The sequence below is a fragment of the Pinus tabuliformis genome, chromosome 4_1 (assembly GCF_031772625.1).
Source record: "Pinus tabuliformis cultivar Carrire ecotype Pingquan chromosome 4_1, CPIR1, whole genome shotgun sequence".
Taxonomy (NCBI): domain Eukaryota; kingdom Viridiplantae; phylum Streptophyta; class Pinopsida; order Pinales; family Pinaceae; genus Pinus; species Pinus tabuliformis.
This window is the reverse complement of record NC_142303.1, coordinates 701,081,144-701,096,530: the sequence shown is the minus strand read 5'-3', so window position 1 is coordinate 701,096,530 and position 15,387 is coordinate 701,081,144. Positions and strand designations below refer to the sequence as shown.

Here is a 15,387-nt window from a genome sequence, read left to right as displayed (position 1 = left end):
TCCAGTATGAAAATGTATGAAACGTGGTACCTGGAGGAGAGAAGATTGTAGGCCGGCGCCTACGTACTAGTATCTTAGCTAGTATAAGAGCTAAGGGGGTGGTAGCTCCCTTCCAGTAGCAGTTGAAAACTTTGGAGCATTGTAGCAGGTAGTAGCCTGCATACTAGTAAATGGATCAGCTAGTACAAGAACTATGGGGGTTGTAGTTCCCTTCCAGGAGAGACTGGAGAACGAGAGAGGGTTGTAGCTCTCTGCAGGTAGAAGCCTACGTACTGGTATAAGACTGCACCAGTACATAAATATTGTAAAAAGATTTTCTTATTAAGAAGAAGATTAAGATGACTTGCAGCAGGTGGTTTTCTCCCACATTGGGTTTCCACCTTATATCATGGTGTTCATGTGTGTGGCTTATGTGTGATGATCTATTCTATTTTACTGCACCTGTTTACTGTTAATATGGTTGATAATGTTCTAATGCACTCATTAAGGATCAACTAACTGAATCAAAAGAAGTTGTGGAAGTAGCATATATGAATCTGAATATGGAAATGAAAACTTTTTATTGATGTGATAATACTGATTCACCCCCCCCCCCTCTCAGTATTATTTCTAACAACTTCCAATCACTTTAACGTGCTAGAGAGGCCAATCAGTCGGCAATATTTTCATATTTTACAAGTCAGATGAAAAGAGCTTAAAGGAGACTCGTTTTTTGAGGAACGAGTGATGTTTTCAAATAGCAGTTGGTTCCAGGTAATGTTTGGAACTTTTCAATCACGGCAATGTAAAGAAGGTGGCTAATAGGATCACTCATCGCAGTTGTTCCTCAAAAGGGGTAAACAATCAAATAGAGGCGTATGATCGGCTAAAAAAAGAGTGGAGGTGATGGTAAGAACACGACCAAGGCTCAAAAGCTGATAACAATTCGATCTCAATGGTTATTTACCGGAAGTGGGTTCATTTTTTAGTGAGCTTAAACTCTGGTGGAACATATGCTCATTGCTAGGTTTAATTTTTAACGAGCTTGAACTTCGCGTAAAACTGCTCATGCCAGTCGTATAATAAGGATGTCTCATCGATAGGTTCATTTTTTAGGGAGCTTGCACCATTCGAAATTTTGCTCCGACTCCTTTTATTATGTAAGCTAGGAATGACCAATCCTATGAGTTTAAAGGGTTAAGAACCTACAAACTAAGAAAACAAATGGTCGCTTTTCACTTTCACGCAAAAAGGTTTGCATGCCCCCAGGTATAGCGAAGTAGAGTTTCCCAGGTTACCTCTCAATTTGCAGACAAAATGTTTGTTTTATCGGGAAAGGCCTACCTTTTCCAGGTTACCCCTCAATTTGTAGACAAAACATTTGTTCTATCGGGAAAGGCCTACCTTCTCCAGGTTACCCTTCAATTTGCAGACAAAACATTTGTTCTATCGGGAAGGGCCTACCTTCTAACAGAGGTATCTTATTCTGGTCTAATCCCATTTTCCTAAACGAACAGGTGTGTTAGACCAGTCATATATCCTCTGCGGAAACCTACCCTATACCTGAATTTTTCCTGCCGAAGTAGACCAGGGTGCATGCCCCTTGGGTTTCATTCACAACCCCCGAATCACTCGCATTCATCAGGTGGACAGACTGGATATTGTTGAGACATTCCTTGTGCAAAAAGACCTGTTAGGGATGGCATTTGACTATTAGCTATGTGTGAACCGGGGAAGGAAAGCTGGTCTACGAGCTGGACCACTCTGCCTTCATGCGGAAAACACATTACTTGAAATAGTGAGGAAACAATAGCTACCATGCTATAAATGTAGTCACGTCCAAGGAGTAGATTGTAATCTAGAGGTCCTTGGACTACCATTACGTTCAGATAAATGGTTTTCCTTCTCAAATTTATAAGCAAACTTGGAAGGATCCCTAATGGGTGGTTGGTTCCTTTATTGAAGCCTGTCAGAATTCGCATCTCAGGCAAAAGCGATGGCGAACCAAGTGCTTTCCAAGCAGTCGAGGAAAGGATACTCATAGAAGCCCCTTCATCTATGATGGTACCAACCATGACCATTCTATAAGTTTGCACTATGATTCGGAATGGTACATTAGACGGTAAACGGGGTCTGCCTAGTAGGTTCCAATCAAAGGAAACGACTAGGTTGCTTGGAGGTGGGACCGAATAAACGGCCAGATACAACTCTGACGAACTTCCTTCCTGCGGTAAAGGAATGGGTAGATTGCCCCCATGTTCATCAGAGTCTGTGTTTACGAAGAGAATTTGAATGGTGTCGTCCTCATTCTCTTTGGTGACTGTATCATCTGAAGGTAACTCCTCTGAAGACAAGATGGGGTCGACTGCCGTCTCGACCTGTTGACTTTGGTCCGATGTGGACTCAGAGGGTTCATCTTCAATGATAGGCGCTTCGACCAACAACAAAGGTGTGTCAGTCAGATTTTCAACTAGCAATGGACTCGGCAAGAGTTTCTTGTATCTAGGAGGAAGTTGCTATAGTGACACAGGATGATTATCCAAGACTCTTTTAGCTTCATCCAAGAAGGGACAACAGTGGAGGGCATGATCACATTCACACAGTGTGTAGGGAAATTTAGATTTTCCTTTATGTCTGGTGACTTCGTTTTCACTAGTTGACGGTGTACTCTCAACATGATCGTCAAAGGTTGATGATGCCAGATCGTGCAAGTGGGGAGACTAGTCCCTTAAGATACGTGAGATGCAGGGACAATCTCGATGATAGTGGTCTCCTTTGCAGATGACACATGGAGATTTAGGTTTGGATGGTGCAGTGTGTGGATTTTCGCTAGACGATGCATGGTTGCCCCTTTTTACCGTTGGCTCCTTCTTTTTCTTCTTCTCCTTCCCCTTCTTCTTCTTCTTAGTTACTTGGTTTTTAGTTTTACTATCTTCACCAAGCGAAGAGGAAGAAGGAGAGGGAGAGACAAATGAAGTAGAAGGTTGGGGGGGAACTCTGGTATCATCTAGTTGCTGATTCGATTGTTCAGGAATCATGGTGCTTTGAATGACAGAGGTCGAGAAAAGCCATACCGGCAGGCCAATTGTAAATCCTGGAAGGGACAATGTGGCCATATGAGGTGCACCAACATCTCCCCAAGAGGAGAAAGGACTAGGATTTCCCCAAAGGGGAAATCCTTGGTTGGTGGACTCCATTTTCTCAACCTAAGACCAACGAGGGAACAGTGACATTATTCCGATTAAAATAAATTTTAGATGCTTTGACACAACTTGCTTTTTCAATTTTTAAGAGTCGAGAAAAGCTAAAGATGACTCTAGTCGCCTTTGATTTTTAATGAGCCTAAAGTGACAAGTGCTCAGATGGCCCTTTTCCTTTAAGGAGTCTAAAAAGGAATGAAAGAGACTACTCTGGAAATCTAGACAGAGGGATTACCAAACCAATCACAAAACTGCAGAATACTTTTTATGGTACGGCAGTCAATCTTCCCGAATGCTGTGTTCAGTGCATTGCGATCGATAGGGCAGCAAACACGGCTTCCTAAGGATAAAGGATATAGCCTATTGTGGTCTCCCAATATATACTCGATGGTACGTGGGAGCACAAGTCCGTAATGTCACTTGTCGTCTCAAAGAGGAGGAATCACCCAACCTACGATGAAAGTGATAGTTACCAGGCTTTACGACGCCAGAATACGTCTCTAACCTAGACTTCTAGATGTTGTGCGTTAGGTTCCAAAGCATTTTTATGTTCATTGAATTTATTTTATTGTTGATCTTCCTTAAGAAGTTTGCCTTTAAGGTTCACCACGTGATGTAGATATACAACTCCTAAATATGCAATCTAAGATGATAAACAGTCGTTTACTCTTCTTTTTGCAATGAAAATCCTAGCTACTAAGGAAAGAGAAACTAAATCCTTTCAACATAGAGCAGAGAGCACACACTAGATGCACTGTCCTAAATCAACAAGTAGTCTAAATGCAAATGCACGTGCATATATTTGTTTTCCGCTTTTTTAATGTGTGAATGACAAAAAATAATGCTAAATACAAATCTGAATTATCTCTTCTTTCAAAGCGACAATACTAATGATTTTCTTTTCAAAAAATGACAGGAATACAAGACACTTTTGAATTTTGAATTGAAAACTGCTTTCAACACTTGAAATACTTATAAATTCAGATCAAATACAACAGTAACAGTGTAATCGACTATCAAAAAGAGAAGTATTCTTTTCTTTGACTGAAAACAACACTTGCGACACTTTCAAATCAAAAGACGACAGTTCGATTAATCTACTATTTTGTAAATGAGAACTGTAAATGGAGAAAAATACATAAAAACATTCACAACTCTTTGTATAATGGAGGCTAAATGATGCAAAGGAAGGGGATTTCAACAATGGTCTACTGATCATAGACAGCAAAACTCCTGAATAAAACTGAAGACAGTGAAGAAAAACCAAAATCTGGAGGCAGAAAAAATCTTATCTGATCATCGCACCTGTAACACAGGGAAACAGGGATGCATCCCACCTACTGCACATGGGAGGTGTGATGCATCCAGTCTGCCTAAAGCAGAGGGTGTGACGGACCAAGAACAAGACTTTAACTTGGCTTTTGGTCACAGTTTGCAGTTTAGTTCAGGGATTTTGGCCGAGCTAATGATAGTCAGTAAATACAAAGTATAGGGCTGACCTAATGAGGTTACTTAAGCTACCTCTAGGCCACTTAGGATGTTTGCAAGTCAGTTGTTCAGTTCATAAACAAACCCAGAGATTGACTGAAGCAGCGTTGATCTACTTTTCACTTGCATAGCAAATGCAGTTCGAAGGCTAGCTGGCTTGACTTCAGGCTCCGTCTGTGGTTTATGAATCAAACAAATAGAGAAAAGCAATCAAACTAATCACTCCCCAGTGGAGTCGCCATTTTGTTATCGGGAAAACTAGTGTCTATTTAGAACTGCTAGTCCCACTAAGACGAGTAGCTATCTTAGAAACAAACAGATTAAAGTCACTTGTTTTTCCTTTACGAGAGAGAGATGAGAAAGAAGCAGAGAGTACCAACCTCAGTCTTCCGCTTGGCTCCTTGCTTGTTTCCTTTCCCCTTTAACAGAATCTCGCCACTGCTTCCTTACTTGTCCCGCTTCAAAGAGCACCTATAGATTCACAACAGCATAATACCATCAAAGCATAGAGATCTTTCATTGTAAACAATATAGGATCAGATATATATTGACCATACAAATGCATATATCAACACAATATTCAGAGATACACAAGAATATGGAGGAAAACTCAAATAACTTTATTAGTAAAAGTAGTAGAAGAGAGAATTACAACCACTTGGCCTGACCTAGTGTCATTCTCCCAGCATGAAAGCCCTCTTCACCTCATACAAAGCAAGATCACCCAACAATGTCTTCAAAGAGAAACCAACAGCACTTCCTTGCAAATTACAAAATTCCAGCCTCTGGATCTCTTGGAGAGGGATCCATATATAGATGTTTACAGGAGAGTGAGTCAGCTTCTGGGATTTTGATTAGTGTCATTTCACTGATAGTTCTTGGTTCCACATGGAGATTTCAGATCTCTTACTCATCCCTGGGCGAATTTAGAGAGGCAAGTGTCAAATGAGCAGTTTCTAGAAGATTCTCTAGGTTTCCACCTAGCAAACTGCTTGTGCCATTTGTCTGCTCTCGCTCATCGCACCCTATAGAAGGGATTTCTAGTATGCATCACACTTTTTGCATGTGGCAGGTGAGATGCATCACACTTTTAGCACTGGGCAGTCTGTATGGTCCTGCTTTGACCAGTTCTGAGTAGTTTTTCATGGAGAACTTCTGGGAGATGATGTAATCAGCTGACCTTGCTCCTTTAGGGTATGAAACAACACTTTTAGGGACTTAGAAGCCCTTGGTTTATGGACATGTATGATTGGGGTTGCAGTGCCCAAATATGTCTATAACAATACAAATCTCAATTTCAAAGTGGTTTCGATAAATAGAGAGGGAGCCATTAAGATTCCAAGTTTTACTGCCCCAAAATCCTAGCCACTTTTATCCATCGCTAATGGAATTCTCCATGAATTATTTATTTATATGACTAGTTTGGGGAGAGAAAGCTTATAGATGTTCATTCTTATAAAGTACTCATGTTAGGAAGGCGACACTTGTGGAAGTAGAAACTAAACCAAGCCCTATTTTTGTGCATCCTTTCACTCATAATGAGGAGTGCCTTTCTTGAGGAAGTCTTCTTTCCATACATGGAATGCAATTAATTTCTTTCATTCTCTATGTCATCTAGAAAATCATCAAATTGTTGTAGTAGTCTTCCCTAGGTGACACAACCTCCATAATATTACCTCTTTCTAACAAAAAATAAGAGTAATTTGTGATGAGGATCACTAGCTTCAATAATTTTCTGGTGAAAAGATACTTTTGAATGGGACACCATCACCTACATCCGAGATGGACCAATAAATATGATGCCTTTTTTACTAGTGAATATTATGCCATTAGAAACGAACCTTTCTCTTGAGTTAATTGAAGTTTCTAGTCGCATTTCTTCTTGCAAGTCACACTTATGCGCTGTCAGATTACAACCTAAACATGCAACGTGTGATCACTAGCTTTCCTATCCTTCTAAGTCACAGGTCGTAAATGAAAAATTTAATGACAATGTGATAATAAATAATGACCCGGAGAATGCAACATGTGCTTGAATTAAAAACCGCGAAACATAATTGGACCTAGAAATATTATTGGAATATTATAGGGCACAACTTACTATTCAAAAAAGGACTTTTCCCAACAGGATGGAACAACCCGCCAAACAGGAAAAAAGTGTTTCCTTATCATCTCAAATGCATGTTCATGTGACAATTTATAGGCAGTCTATTGGAGCCACGATAATGATCTCGTTGAATTAAAATATGTGCAATAGCTAAAATATGTACAAGATTTTTGTAGAAAATGGGTGTTGGGCTGGAGGGCATGGTGTTAACTCTTAGAAAGGTTTTATTTGGGAATGGAGTGATCATTGAACCCTTTGGAAAAAATATGTTTTTCTTAGGGGCACCATCTCCTCTCAAATTTTCAAATTCTTCATGCCTCAACACAAATTTGACTGACTTTTGCACTTTAGTGACCAATGGGCAAGTTGCTCTAGTGGGGGATAGATGCAATAACTCCCATGACTTTGTATGCATGCTAAGAAAATAAAATAAATGCGATCATGGACCTTGTCATAAAGAGTAAATTGTAATCCTTGTGGTTGTAAGTGGAATGATCCTTTCTACTACACTTGTTGTGGTCATTTGGTTTCTAGCATATAGGCAGAGAAAAAGGCACAAGAGATCTAGGAAAATATCCAACCCTTCTTTTGTTGCTCTTGTTCCTCCTTCATGGAGGGTGTAACGTAATGATGAATTGAGAATTACCACTAAAAATTTCAGTGAATAAAATCACCTCCTAGGAGATACAAAGAAAGGAGGAACATATAGGAGTGTCCTGCCAGGTGGTTCACTAGTAGCTATTAAGAAGCTACAAAAATCTAGTTTCGAGAGTAAGAAAGGTTCTATTATGAAGTTAGAAGGATCACATGGCTTAATCATCCCAATATTGTGGTTGTTAAAGCATTTTAATATGGACATGGTTAGTGATATTATTTATGAACTTGTAACCTGTTAGTGTCGGTATCGTCATCCCTCCATCAATGATCAATTTCTCTTGTTTCATTGCATGTTAGGTATCTCACTCGATCAGCTGCATTCCATTAGGGTCATGGATCATCTGATGGTAGTGGAATATTATACATTTTCCCTCATGTTCTTTACCTGTTGGCCCATTTTCATACATCTAGATCATCGTCACTCATTTTTTGTCTTTAAATATGCAAAAGTCATTGTTAGGGTTTCTTAAGTCTCACTAGGTCTAGGGTTTCATCAATAAGGTCTTCAAAATGCTCAATAACGGTTAGCATGCACATGAGGAGGTCAAATAAAGTCTCAGCAACAATAATTTTCATAATCACATGCTCAGTGATTGATTTTTCCTCAAAACCCTGTTTTGAGGAAAAACAAAGTTTTTATGTTTCGTGTACAAATTTGATGTAATTTCATTCTTTCCCATATGTAATAATTTCAGAGGCAGCCCTGGTCACCTTGCCAAGCCTCTGCAACTCCAGCACCTGCAAAAAAAACAAAAAATCAAAGCATTCAGTCCATCAAAGGCAAAAATAAAGCAAACTGCCCAAAACAGAGTTTTAAAAGCAAGTGAAAATCAAACATTAGAAGAGTGGGTTTTGTAAGTGAAAAATCAAAACCATATGTATATAAAGTGTATTCATATCAAAAAGGTTCATTTGTGTCCCCAAGAGAAAGAGAGCAAGTGTATTCATGTTCCAAGAGCCAAGAGAGTGATTTTTGTGCCAAAACAAGGAAAATCCCAGGCGCGGCGCACCTGGGTTAGAGCGCGGCGCACTCATGCAGTGCGGTGCACTGGGTAGTGATTCGCAGTGTATTTTTACAATGGGCGCAACGCATTGAGGCAGCGCGGCGGACCTATGAGGTGGCACGACGCACAAGACTACAAGGCCCGAATTCACTCACAGCTTCCTCCAAAATCAAAAAATCTCTAACTCCTCAATTATTCAAGTAAGTTAACACTCCTTCATGGCCAATGAATGAGTTTATCTTGGTGTTTATGGTGATGTAATAGGGAAAGATTAAAACCCTAGCTCCTTGCATTACTTGTTTAAAAAACATTGCATAGGGTTAACATATTGCATTTCTTGCTGCTAAATCCCACTCCCATCATTCTCACTCCCTCACTTCATTTTCTCCTTCCCTCTTCATTTATATTTACCCATTCCATATTCCCCATATCCCTAAACTACTAACCCTAAATCCCTAATCCCACTATCTCAAACCCTAGTCAAATATCCCCAAACCCTAATTGTTATCCCAAACCCTAAATATCATCCCATAAACCCTTCTATTCTCTAAAAACCCTATCAAGCAGCATTCCAAAACCCCTCATACACATTCCCTCCACAGTCCCTCATAAATTCATATTTTTGGCAGCAAAAACCTATTGACATCATAAAATCTCTTCATACTCATCTAAGAAAACTCAAACATTGGCAAACATGGAGTCAGATTCTTCCTATGATAGAAATGAGGAAATAGTCAGTGACTCTTCCAGAGAAATGCATGCACCAAGGAGGCCTCATAAGAGTGGAAAACATAACTGGGAGGAGCCTACTTCACTTGCCAAGCTGTTGGCTTGTCCTCTTGTTGTCACATGTTTTCAACACCAATCTTGTTATCAGTTCTATGAGATGGTGGAAAGAGTCAAATACCACCATGAGCTGGCCAGACTGTTTGTGCTCCATCTTCATAATGGCCAAGTCACTTTGGCAGGTGTGACATTCACCTTGACACCTGAGACTATTGCTCAAGCAACTGGTATTCCAAATGTAGGTGAGCAGTGGAATAAGAGGCAGCTAGTTGACAGAGATCACTATGAACCTTATATCAAGGCTGGATTTTAGAGACATGTCAATAGTGTTTTCCCATTCAAGTACCTATGGACACATATGTTCCCTTGATGAAGCTCATAATTAAATATTTTACCTATGAGGGCAGATTTTCTTGTCTGTACACTTACCATATCAGATTGTTGATGCACTTCACTAGGTTGAGGATGATGAACCTCCCCTATTTCATTTGCCAGAATATTGAGAAAATGACCACCTTAGTGCAAAGGAAGCCTCCTCATCAGCAATATAACAACATATATCACTTTGCACTAATCAAAATTATGGTTTTGCATCAGCTCGGTTTACTGAATGTGTCTTGGGAGGATTTCATCTCACATGAGGTCTTTACAGGTCCTCAAGTGCCCCCATCAGTTTTTCATGAGGCAGGAGAGCCTTCACATCAGCAGGAGGTTCATGAGACACAAACCACTAGTGTGCTAGTGTTTGTCACATACCAAAAGGGCACGAGGAGGTTGTTTACAGCAGTGAAATGAGTACTATCTCCACCCAGGGTGGAAGGGGTCTCATTTCCTCCATCATCAGAGCAGGTACAGGACAAGGGTAAGAAGCCCTTGCATGATGAGGGACCTTTAGGAGGTCAAGAGGCAGATTTCATCCTCATTCAGGATGATGACACTGATTTGAGCTCAAAGCTCAAAGAGGTCATTCGGGAGCAGCAAGATGACATTCAGCATTTGTCTCTCAACTTGGATAGAGCCAAGTGGATAATTAAGTATTTGGAGCAGAGGAACAAACAACTAGAGGATCAGCAAACCATCATGGAGCTCAAAAACATAAAGAAAAACCGGCAAGCTGCCAAGAGGAGGAAATCAAGTTCACGCCACTTGAAGATGAAATTAAAGTTGATCGTGAATATTGGCTCGAGATGACAAACATGCACTTATAAAATATGTTGGACAAGGCCATTAGATAGAAATACATGTTGAGGAACATGGCATACCACTACTCGGCAAGAAACATGGTGTGCAAAGCGAGAATCAGGATTTTGAAGGCCAAGTTGAAGAAAGCCATGAGGAAGAGAAAAGAGCAAGATAGGCTCTAGATCTTGGCTGAGGCTTCCTTAGCCCAACATAGCACCTAATGAGGAACACTCAGCCCAAATTTCAAGAAATTTGGGAAACTTTTTGTAATTTTGAAATTTTTGGCCTAAAAAACAGGTTTTTCTGCCTGATGCGCCACGCCACTTGGCGCGCGCTTTTGCTAGAGACCTCCTTTTGAGGAAAAATCAGAATTTTTGGATTCCTCATGGAAAAATATGAATTCCCTCACATGGCCAAGAAATTTTGACAGGTTTCGAGCTTCCAAAAAGGTCAAAAACACCTAAAAAATGATCTTTCTGCCCCTTTTTGGACACACAGGAAGCAGTGTTGGGAGAACTCATTTTTGGAGGGGCAAATGGACTCCAAATTCAGAAATTCCACTTGTTCTGGAAAGTAGACGGACAGACCTTTCCAACAAGCCCACTTTGAGAAAATTGGGTGCATGGGAAGGCCTCCAAAAGCATCTCCAACGTAGCACAATGCACAGGGACAGGAGCGCGGCACATATGATGAAATTTTGCCAGTTTGACCAAAAAACTCTGTTTTTCGCCTAGCTTTTCTTTAGTTTGACTTTTCTCTTCCTAATAGTCAAACTCATGATGTAATTTAATGTCACTTGATGGATTTTGATGTAATTATTCTAAATTTTCACTCATAGAGGTAACTCATGAAAAGGTAGTTTGCAAGTGAATGAATCAGTTTCCTAAGATATAGAGGCAAGTTGTTCCACTGCCTATCTTTTAGTTCCATGTTTAGAACTTGTTGAAACTGCTCCTATACTCATGATTTCGACCCCTAAAGGCTAGCTTGGGTGGTTGGGTGTCTATATTATGTGTTTTTTCAGTCATTTTGAAAGGTTGGACTCTTGTGAAAGCTTGGAACATCATTGTACTTTCATCTCTGCATTTTTGGCAAGGAATAGACCAGGGTTTGCAGCGCTTTATGGGATTCTTGTGGCAACTTTGATTCGGTATAGTTTCTCCTTCTGTAATTGCAAGTTTACATGTGTTTTATATATGCCATCATCTCTCTTTGCTCATCTTAACTAAATGAAACAAGGATAAAGGTAGAATTCATTGAAATTGCAGTGCTCTACCTAGGGTTTGTTTAGTTATTTATGTTTTCAGCTGTTTGAAGAGGATTCCTGAGACTTCGTGCCCTCTCCAACTCCTCACCAGTCTAAAATCTCTCCATGTCACTCAATTTGAAGTACTAAACCATTTTCCTACCTCGCCCCATAGAGATCTCTGCAAGACTGTGTCCATTCCCCGGACCCAAATCTGCCTTTCACATTTGACCCAGAAAACCAACATTAAATTCAATCAAACTCCTCTGTACACATACCTAGCCTAAAATAAATCATTACATCAGTCATCTCAAGCTTTATTGGCCATCTTTTCCTAAGATTGACAAGGAGAGATCCCTCTCCCGACCTGGTAGGGCTAGCTATCAGGTTAAGCGTGGTTTGATGTTACCCTAGATCCTGCCTTTCTCAGCCTGAGGTAGATTTAGGCCCTAACATAACCAATGTTCCTTTGGATGGATGGTTACATCATCTTCCGAAAGGAGGTAGGAGTTTGTATTGGAGGATGAGAATATGAATTGCAACTACACTTTCCCAAGTTATTGTGTTTCTACATGAAAAGTAAAACATCATGTAGAGCACATAGATATTCAGGCCAACAATTTCCTCTTAGATGAAGATTTTGGGGCACACACACTAGGTGTGGTTTTGTCCATGTTTGTACCATGGGACGACATACATGAGAGGAAAACAATGGTTTTCACTCATGGATATCTTGCTCCTAAATTTATTTACCAAAATGAAATCACAACTAAAATTGATGACCACCAAATCAACATGAACAAGTAAAATTATGTGGAATTCATAATGCGAAATGTGACTTACCTCAGTCACAATTCACCAACACATTTCACAGTGATACCCATTGCCCTTGACTCTATGATTTGTGTGTGGAATTTTTGACTTAACAAGTTGCAACACGACTCCAAGTTATAACCCCCTTGGAAGTAATTCTCAATCATTGTAATAGTTTCTCTTGACACACTTCCCAGGTTTCATCAATTTCATCGGCCCCAACCTTGCATTCTTATTCTCCTCCAGCACACTACTCTTCCTATTATTTTTCTCTTGGCTAAAAAACGTTGATCTCTGACCTCCTCAGTTGAATGATGCTCTCAGAGCGACACCAATTTCCTTTCAACTGCAGGGTTCAATGCCTATGATTTCACATGAAATCTTAGTTGACATTGGATCACTTTTGAATTGCTCTAATCACTATATCTAATCATCTAGAGGTGGATTTATTAAATCGTTTATGCATTTCTTCGATAGGTGTGATATTAGGGTCTTGAAGGTGACATGAATTTATCTTATATGGCATAAAACATGCAATGTGCTGGTAGAACTAAAGTTACATCCCCTTTAATGAATCCCTCTCAAAGCTCCTACGTGTTCCTTTCATTTTAGTCCATAAGTAGTTTGTATAGTAACTAGTTTTGGTGACTTGCCATATAAATCATGAAATGATTCTTATGACCCAAATTAGATTAAGAATTTTCTTCCGTAGCATATATTGAAAACCATAAACAAGTAGAGTGACACACCTTTCTCTTAAAAAAATTGAATTCACTAGTCGTGATCCTACTTGTCGGTCTCATTCCTGCTCTCTCTAACTGCAAATGACTGATGTTACCTCTCACTAGGTCTTTCACTCAGCTCTTTAGGTTGCAAGTCACATCCACAACCCTTAGTATCCATGTAATCCAAATTTATGACTTGCACCATGCCCCGAATGTGTTACCCGTGCTAAGCGTTTAACATGTGACCACTCCAGAAATTGTGACACATGATTTAATTCATGACATCGCAACTACTTGTTCTCAATGCAATCCGTTCAGACCTAAAATTTTATGGGTAATGAAGAAAGGGCTCTATAGCCATCTCATTAGGAAAAAAAATTCTTCACTCATGGATGAGGTCCAAATGCAGGCTAATGTTCGGAATTCTAGAACAATGGTGACCAGGAGAGCATTAGATATGATCATCATGAATTTGATAGAAATCATTTTTAAATGTTGAAAGATCATGCTATGTTTTTATCCAAATGTTTAAAGGGGAGTTTGGAATGAAGGTACTTCTGAAAGTGGATATGAGAACTTAGACAACAGAGTTTCATAGAGTACATCTGGAAATCCAAACTATTCCAAATATGATTTGGTTGTGCATCACAAGTAGATCAGTTTGTCCTAATATTAATTCTTCATGATATTAATGAGAAGGGTTATAAAAGTTATAGTTGGTGAGAACAAAATACTCCAACTATGAAAATTGAAAAGATTCCAGTATACCTTCTACTTCATGTAATGAAATAGTGGAGGCTTCCACGTTTGATGATAGAAATATCAATTGTAAGCTATCAAGATAATTAAAATATATGTTTAAGAGGAGAAAGTTTCAGGAAAAGTCGCAACTATGACGGAAAAAATGCAATGAGGATCATATCAAAGATCTTACCTGAGCTTTTTTGAAATAAGGACATGACTTTTGGGAAGGAATTTCTTCCACAAACATGGTTAAGGAAGCTTAGAATAATCCTGCATAGGCTATACAAACCTTGATGATATTGTAGTGCATAAAAGGAATGTACAAGAGTCCAAATTAATATCTAACATTTATTCAATTTATTAGATTTATAATATTATTCTTTGACTTCAAATGTATTTTATCGATGCAGTTTTCTTGTAGGTAGAACAAAGGGAATGAGAATGATGACCTATCTGGAGGAAGCTAGGGCTACTCACAGAGGCTATGAAACTAGGGTTTTAACAAGCAGATAAGCTAGATCCATATTGGATTTTAGAACTAGTTATCAATACTAAAGGCACAACATCAAAAGTTGGTTGGATGCAAATGAGGTGCAGTAGAAGGAAAATAGTCATTCGATACAACAAGTGAACAACACAACCTTATCTCGTGACCGGGAAACAACCTTAGCAACAACTACTATAGGATTTCCAAAGACAGTCTTGATATCCTCATAGGGAAACTAGTAGATATCCCCTCCTGCTAAAATGTTTAGGGTATCCAAAAGATCTTCCCTTACTCCTATAAGTAGGACTAGATTTAGTGGCTCAGGGTTAAGTATGCACCTGGCACTTTTGTAGCTAAGCTGGAATCTTTCTTCATAATCTTCTAGGGATTCATATTGCCCTAAGGTCATCCTAAAAATTTCCTCTTTAGTGTCTTTAGACCTATAGTAGTCTCGATACTTGTTGTTGAAGGCTTGCTGCATTTGAGCCCAAGTGGTGATGCTATCCCCAGGTAAACCCATGAACCAGTGCAAAGTTTCATCCTTGAGAGTGGATGGGAATAGTTTCAACTTCTGTTCATCATTGGTGTAGTCATAGGTTCGGCATACGACCACAAATTCAAATAGGAAAGTGTCTAGATCTTCTAAGGTTAGGCCATGGAAATGAGGAAGGGTAGAGGGGCTTATATTCTTCATCTTAGTATCCCTATTGGTTTCCTTGATGGGGAAGGCACCCTCAACTCTTTCCCTATTTCCTCTGGCATTTCTATTTTCAGCCATTGGATCAGTAGGAATGGATTCTTCTTCTTTTTATTCTTCCCGTGTAGGTTCTTCAAATATTTCAAGTTGCTCACCTAAAGGTTCCTCCAATTCATAGCCACCGAAGAAGAGGGAAGGTTGGCTGTTTGAAGCGGTGGGGGTATTTGGAAAAAATTTCCCTAAGTTATCCCTATTCCTACGAGGCATGAAAA

The 15,387-nt window shown here is 39.5% G+C and overlaps 1 pseudogene; it reads left to right on the top strand.

Moving 5' to 3' along the window:
• The first annotated feature begins 6,931 nt into the window (after nt 1-6,931).
• Nucleotides 6,932-12,456, top strand: LOC149178075 (C-type lectin receptor-like tyrosine-protein kinase At1g52310 pseudogene; annotated as a pseudogene).
• The last annotated feature ends 2,931 nt before the right edge of the window (nt 12,457-15,387 follow it).